Here is a 7,951-nt window from a genome sequence, read left to right as displayed (position 1 = left end):
TTGACATTCTCCCTATTTGTTGGAGTTAACTAAATAAGATGAACTAATCATGCATGACTAGGATAGAAAGCCTATGATCTCAATCCATTGCCATGAATGTCTCTTTTTATTAATTGCTTTCTTTAATTACTTGTTTGACTTACTTTTTCTTGTCATTTATTTTCTTGCCTCATATCAACCAAAACCCCCTATACCCCTCATAGCCAATAATTATACACTTCATTGCAACTCTTCGTAAGACGACCCGGAGTCCAAATACTCCGGTTATAAATTCATTTGGGGTTTGTTACTAGTGACAACACCAAAATTTTTGCATGAGAGGACTATTGTTGGTTTAGAGACTATACTTTACAACGAGCTTTCATTTGTGAAATTCTAGACCACACAAAACTCCGATCATCAGGCATACAAGAGGATCAAGTTTGGGAGCTCAAAGCTTGTGGAAAACTTCATCAAGGCCTGGTGAATTTACTTGGAGATGTTGAAGCTTATTGGAAGTCCAAGCGTTGGTGGAAGTTTTAAGATGAGTTTAAGTACAAGCCACCATGACAAGGAGTTCACCAAATGTCCAACTTAAGGACTTTAACTAAAAGTGCTAGGTGGGAAACACTCCACCATGGTAAATTCTTTCTAATTTACCTTTTGTTTATGTTAGTAATAAGTTATGTTTTCATTTTTAGTTATGTTTATTCCTTTTAATTTATGGTTTAGTTGCTTATTAATTTATGGTTTATTAAAAAAAGAGGAATCGACGCGCAAGCGTCTACGACGCGCACACGTCATGTGTGACTGCACAACAAAGAGAAAATGAACAGAGAGTTGCAATGGAGACACTCGGGAGGGGTGCCTGGAGCATGAGCCACCCCATGCGTACGCGTGCCCCACGCGTATGCGTCACCTGCACATTAGTCCATCCACGCGTAAGCGTCAGTGACGCGTACGGGTGGGCTTCCCAATCCGCCTAAAAGAGTGTTGGTGCAGGAAATTGTGATCACACTTTTCACAACTCTGCACAACTAACCAGCAAGTGCATTGGGTCGTCCAAGTAATACCTTACGTGAGTAAGGGTCGATCCCACGGAGATTGTCGGCTTGAAGCAAGCTATGGTCATCTTGTAAATCTTAGTTAGGTGGATTCAAATGGTTATGAAGTTTTGATAATTAGAAGATAAATAAAAAATAAAATAAAATAAAGATACTTATGTAATTCATTGGTGGGAATTTCAGATAAGCGTTTGGAGATGCTTTGTTGCTTCTGAATCTCTGCTTTCCTATTGTCTTCTTCCAATCATGCGTGCTCCCTTCCATGGTAAGCTGTATGATCCTCTCGGATGAAAAATACCAGGTACGGTTTCTGTACGGCTAATCAACTATCGGATTTCTCGTCTCGGATGAAAAATAACAGGTACAGCTACCGCACGGTTAATCATCTGTTGGTTCTCACTAGCGTCGGAATAGGATCTCTTTATCCTTTTGCACACTGTCACTGCACCCAACATTTGCAAGTTTGAAGCTTGTCACAGTCATCCCTTCCCAGATCCTACTCCAAAGACCACAGACAAGGTTTAGACTTTCCGGATCTCAGGAATGCTGCCAATGGTTCTAGCCTATACCACGAAGGTTCTAATCTCACGGATTCGGATGCTCTGTGATGCGAGGGCAGAAGTCGGCTAATTAAGAAAATCAATATAGGGAATACGTTGTGAATATAGTTCTTAACCAGCTAAGATCCGCCTCATCAATTTAGAAAAGTTGTCACAAAATTTTAGAATAAAAATACTGGGAGTATGAGTCCCAGGTCGTCTCCCAACGAGTTGCTAGAAAGGGTGCTAAGTTATTAATCAGGAGTTTTTTGAGAATTTTGAGAATTGAATGGCAGAAAATAAGTAATTGTAATTTTAAAGAGAAATATATATTCTAATTAAAAATCCTTGACTGGGGGAAATGATTAATTGGAAGTTCTATCCTTGTTGGAATTCTCTAAGTGTAGTATAAAGAGGTTGTTGTTTTCACTTAGTTAACCCTTACTAAATAAAGGAAAGTCAAGTGATTGAGCTAACTCTTATTCGCAAATCCTAGTCCTCTCCCTTGGGAAGGTCTAGCATTAGTAAATACAGAATTAGCCAACAACTTCCAATTTAACTAAGCATTCGAGCATTCTAACTCAAGTGTCTCCTCCTAATCAACCCCCATGTCAAGTAGGGAATCTACTCCATTCACATGAATGTAATGCCCATAAGAATATAAGAAGAAGACATGATAAATTAAATAAAATAAAGCTTTGAAAATTAATTAAAGATAAAAGTAATCCTTTGCATTAAATAAATCCAAAATAATCCAATTACCACTCTAAACAAGAATTAAGAATATGGAATAAATAAAAGAGTAAGCAAGAAAACAAACTAGAATAGTATCTTCAACGGAGGTGATAACTCTTCAATATCCAAAAGCAAAAGCAATAACTATGAAAACTATGAATGTAAAGAAAACCTAGAGGAAGAGTAGTTTCTCTCTAGATTCAGATCTAAAATCCTAAAAACTATCCTAATGAGAATGTGTGAATGTATGTTGAGTCTCTGCACGTTTCCTAGCTTTATTCTGTGTTTCTGGGCTGAAAACTGGGTCAAAACGCGGCCCAAAATCGCCCCCAGCATTTTCTGTTATTTTTGCAGATCGCGCAGGTCACGCGTACGCGTTGTCCACGCATGCGCGTCTTTTGTGCAGACTTCAATCCACGGGTACGCGTCAGGCATGCGCTCGCGTCGCTGGAAATTTCTTCATTCCGCTCGCTCGCGTGAGCCATGCATGCGCGTCGGTGCTCGCTGGTTATCTCCTTGGTTTCTTGTGTTCCTTCCATTTTTGCAAGCTTCCTCTCCATTCTCTAAGCTATTCCTGCCCTATAAAGCCTGAAACACTAAACACACGGATCACGGCATCGAATGGTATAAAGGAGAATTAAAATATACTAATTAAAGATCTCTAGGAAGCAAGTTTTCAACCATAGAACAAACTTAGGAAGGAATTGTAAAATCATGCAATTCATATGAATAAGTGGGTAAAGACTTGATGAAACCACTCAATTAAACACAAGATAAACCATAAAATAGTGGTTTATCACTCTTTCGTCAGGAAAGACGATGCAAATCGTGGATTAGGGACCCAAGAGAATATACTCCAGCTGTCGTCTAATGACTACATTAAACATCATGTAGACCGCTTGTGGTTGTCAGGCACGCGGATCTTGGCTAAGCGAGTAACGAAGATAATGGGTGATTGTCACGGGTCACCCCTTCATTCTGACTTAACTGAATTAAGTATGAGAGTATATCTTGGAGAAGAAGTAAGCGTGAATTGAAAGAGAAAAAATAGTACTTGCATTAATTCATGAAGAACAGTAGAGCTCCGCACCTTAATCTATGAGGTGTAGAAACTCCACCGTAGAAAATTCATAAGAGAAAAAAGTTTAGGCATGGCCGTGTGGCTAGCCTCCAAATGTAACATAAGATGATCAAAAGATAAAAGTATAAAGTTGTGCGAATACAATAGTAAAAAGTGCTATTTATACTAAACTAGTTACTAGGGATTACAGAAAATAAGTAACTAAGTGCAGATAGTGCAGAAATTCACTTCCGGGGTCCACTTGGTGTGTGATTGGGCTGAGCATTGAGCTTTACACATGCATAGGCCATTTCTAGAGTTAAACGCCAGCTTGGATGCCAGTTTAGGCGTTTAACTCCAGTTTTGGTGCCAGTTCTGGCGTCTTACGCCAGAAAAGAGGCTCTGGCTGGTGTTTGGACGCCAGTTTGAGCCATCAAATCTCGGGCAAAGTATGAACTATTATATATTTTTGGAAAGCCCAAGATGTCTACTTTCCAACGCAATTAAAAGCGTGCCAATTGGGTCTCTGTAGCTCCAGAAAATATACTTCGAGTGCAGGAGGGTCAGAATCCAACAACATCTGTAGTCTTTTCTCAGCCTCTGAATCAGATTTTTGCTCAGGTCCCTCAATTTCAGCCAGAAAATACCTGAAATTATAGAAAAACACACAAACTCATAGAAAAGTCCAGAAATGTGATTTTTGCATAAAAACTAATAAAAATATAGTAAAAAGTAACTAAAACATACTAAAAACTATGTAAAAATAATGCCAAAAAGGGTATAAATTATCCGCTCATCACAATACCAAACTTAAATTTTTGCTTGTCCCCAAGCAACTAAAAACAAAATAGGATAAAAAAAAAGAGAATATACAATAATTTTCAAAACTATCAATGAAGATTAGTTTCAATTAGATGAGCGGGACTAGTAGCTTTTTGCTTCCGAATAGTTTTGACATCTCACTTTATCCTTTGAAGTTCATAATGATTGGCTTCCATAGGAACTCAGAATTCAGATAGTGTTATTGATTCTCTTAGTTCAGTATGTTGATTATTAAACACAGCTACTTTATGAGTCTTGGCCGTGACCCTAAGCATTTTGTTTTCCAGTATTACCACCGGATACATAAATGCCACAGACACATAACTGGGTGAACCTTTTCAGATTGTGACTCAGCTTTGCTAGAGTCCCCAGTTAGAGGTGCCCAGAGCTCTTAAGCACACTCTTTTTGCTTTGGACCACGACTTTAACTGCTCAGTCTCAAGCTTTTCACTTGACACCTTCACGCCACAAGCACATGGTTAGGGACAGCTTGATTTAGCCGCTTAGGCCAGGATTTTATTCCTTTGGGCCCTCCTATCCATTAATCCTCAAAGTCTTGGATCCTTTTTACCCTTGCTTTTTGGTTTAAAGGGTTAGTGAATTTTTCTTCTTGCTTTTTCTTTTTATTTCTTTTTCTTTATTTTTTCGCCATTTTTTTCGCAAGCTTTGTGTTTTTCACTGCTTTTTCTTGCTTCAAGAATCAATTTTATGATTTTTCAGATCATCAATAATATTTCTCTTTTTTCATTATTCTTTCAAGAGCCAACAATTTTAACATTCATAAAATTCACTATAAAAAATATGCACTATTCAAGCATTCATTTAGAAAACAAAAAGTATTGCAACCACATCAAAATAATTAAACTAGTTTCAAGATAGAATTCGAAATTCATGTGCTTCTTTTTCTTTTTTAGAAAACATTTTTCATTTAAGAAAGGTGAAGGATTCATAGGACATTCATAGCTTTAAGACATAGACACTAAACACTAATGATCATGTAGTAAAGACAAAAACATAGACAAAGCATAAAGCATAGAAACCGAAAAACAGAAAAATAAGAACAAGAAAATTAAAGAACGGGTCCACCTTAGTGACGGCAGCTAGTTCTTCCTCTTGAAAATCCTATGGAGTGCTTGAGCTTCTCAATATCTCTTCCTTGCCTTTGTTGCTCCTCTTTCATGGCCTTTTGGTCCTCTCTGATTTCATTGAGGATAATGGAGTGCTCTTGGTGCTCCATCCTTAGTTGCTCCATGTTGGAACTCAAATCTCCTAAAGAAGCGTTGATTAGCTCCCAATAGTTGTATGGAGGGAAATGTATCCCTTGAGGCATCTCAGGAATTTCTTGATGAGGAATCTCCTCATGCTCTTGTTGAGGTCCATGAGTGGGCTCTCTTGTTTGCTCTATCATCTTTTTAGCGATGGGTTTGTCCTCTTCAATGAGGATGTCTTCCTCTATGACAATTCCTGCTGAATTGCATAGGTTACAGATGAGATGAGGAAAGGCTAACCTTGCCAAAGTGGATGGCTTGTCCGCCACCTTGTAGAGTTCTAGAGGTATGATCTCATGAACTTCTACTTCCTCTCCAATCATGATACTATGGATCATGATAGCCCGATCCACAGTTACTTCGGATCGATTGCTAGTAGGAATGATAGAGCATTGGATGAACTCTAACCATCCTAGCCACGGGTTTGAGGTCAGGCCTTCTCAATTGAACTGGCTTACCTCTTGAGTCTCTCTTCCATTGAGCTCCTTCCACACAGATGTCCATGAGGACTTGGTCCAACCTTTGATCAAAGTTGACCCTTCTAGTGAAAGGGTGAGGATCTCCTTGCATCAATGGCAAGTTAAATGCCAACCTTTTATCATGGTTCTTAGTGATCCATGCATTAGCATAGAACTCTTGAACCATTAAGATTCCGACTTGTTGGATGGGGTTGGTGAGAGCTTCCCAACCTCTTCTTCGAACCTCACGTCGGATCTTCGGATATTCACTCTTTTTGAGCATGAAGGGGACCTCAGGGATCACCTTTTTCTTGGCCACAACTTCATAGAAGTGGTCTTGATGGACTTTTTGAGATGAATCTCTCCATCTCCCATGACTCAGAGGTGGAAGCAATTGCCTTCCCTTTCTTCTTTCTAGAGGTTTCTCCGGCCTTAGGTGCCATTAATGGTTATGGAAAAACAAAAAGCAGAGCTTTTTCCCACACCAAACTTAAAAGGTTTGCTCGTCCTCGAGCAAAAGAGGAAAGAAAGGAGTAGAAGAAGAAGAAATGGAGGAGATGGAGGACAGTAGTGAATTCGGCCAACGGGGTTAAGCGTTTATGATATGTGAAATTGAAGGTGGTAAGGAGGGGTATTTATAGGCTATAAGAGAGAGGGAAGTCGTGTATGAGGGGTTGGGTTTGGGAGGGAAATGTTTTGAATTTGAATGGGGAGGTGGGTGGGGTTTTATGATGGATGGATGTGAGTGGTGAAGAGAATATGGGGAAGAGTGAGAGGTGTGAAGAGGAGAGAGAGTGAGTTGGGGTAGGTGGAGATCCTGTGGGATCCACAGATCCTGAGGTGTCAAGGAATTCTGCTCCATGTACCTTTCTGGTGTTCAAACGCCCTCTGTGTGCCATTTTTGGCATTTAACGCCAACGCTGTTACCTTTTCTGGCGTTAAACGCCATGTTGATGCCCTTTTTTGGCGTTTAACGCCCACCAGACACCCTTTTCTGGCGTTAAACGCCAGTTTGTCTGCCAATCTCTGGTGTCTAGCTGGCGTTAAACGCCAGTTTGTCTGCAAATTCTGGCGTTTAACGCCAGCTAGACACCAGAGACCCTTTTTTGGCGTTTAACGCCAGTCTGGCTGCCAATTCTGGCATTTAACGCCCAGAATGCTGCCAGACTGGGCGTTAAACACCCATTCTGCTATCCTTACTGGCGTTTAAACGCCAGTAATCCTGTCCTCGAAGATGTGCTATTTTTATGCTGTTTTTGATTCCGCTTTAATTCTGTAGCTGTTTTTATGATTTCACATGATCATCAACCTAAAGAAAACATAAAATAACAATGGAAAACAAATGTCTATAATAAATATAATTAAATAACATTGGGTTGCCTCCCAATAAGCGCTTCTTTAATGTCAATAGCTTGACAGTGAGCTCTTAGAGAGCTTCACAGAGACTCAGAGCTTAATGGTGGCCTCCCAAAACCAAACTTAGAAGTTGAGTGTGGGGGCTCTGTTTGACTCTGTATTGAGAGAGGCTTTTCATGCTTCCTCTCCATGGTTACAGAAGAAGATCCTTGAGCCTTAAACACAAGGTAGTCCTCATTCAATTGAAGGACTAACTCTCCTCTGTCTACATCAATCACATCTCTTACTGTGGCTAGGAAAGGTCTTCCAAGGATGACGGATTCATCTTCATCCTTCCCAGTGTGTAGGATTATGAAATCAGCAGGGATGTAAAAGCCTTCAACCTTCACTAAGACATCCTCTACAAGTCCATAAGCCTGTTTCATTGATTTGTCTGCCATCTCTAATGAGATTCTTCCAGCTTGTACCTCAAAGATCCCTAGTTTTTCCATTATAGAGAGTGGCATGAGGTTTATTCCTGATCACAGGTCACACAGAGCCTTTTCAAAGGTCATGGTGCCTATGGTACAGGGTATTAAGAACTTTCCGAGATCTGGTTTCTTCTGAGGTAATTTCAGTTGAACCAAGGCATTCAGTTCATTGATGAGCAATGGAGGTTCATCCTCCCAAG

Source organism: Arachis ipaensis, chromosome B10 (assembly GCF_059453495.1).
Source record: "Arachis ipaensis isolate K30076 ecotype BB chromosome B10, ASM5945349v1, whole genome shotgun sequence".
Taxonomy (NCBI): Eukaryota; Viridiplantae; Streptophyta; class Magnoliopsida; order Fabales; family Fabaceae; genus Arachis; species Arachis ipaensis.
Note: the sequence above shows the minus strand (reverse complement) of the source record.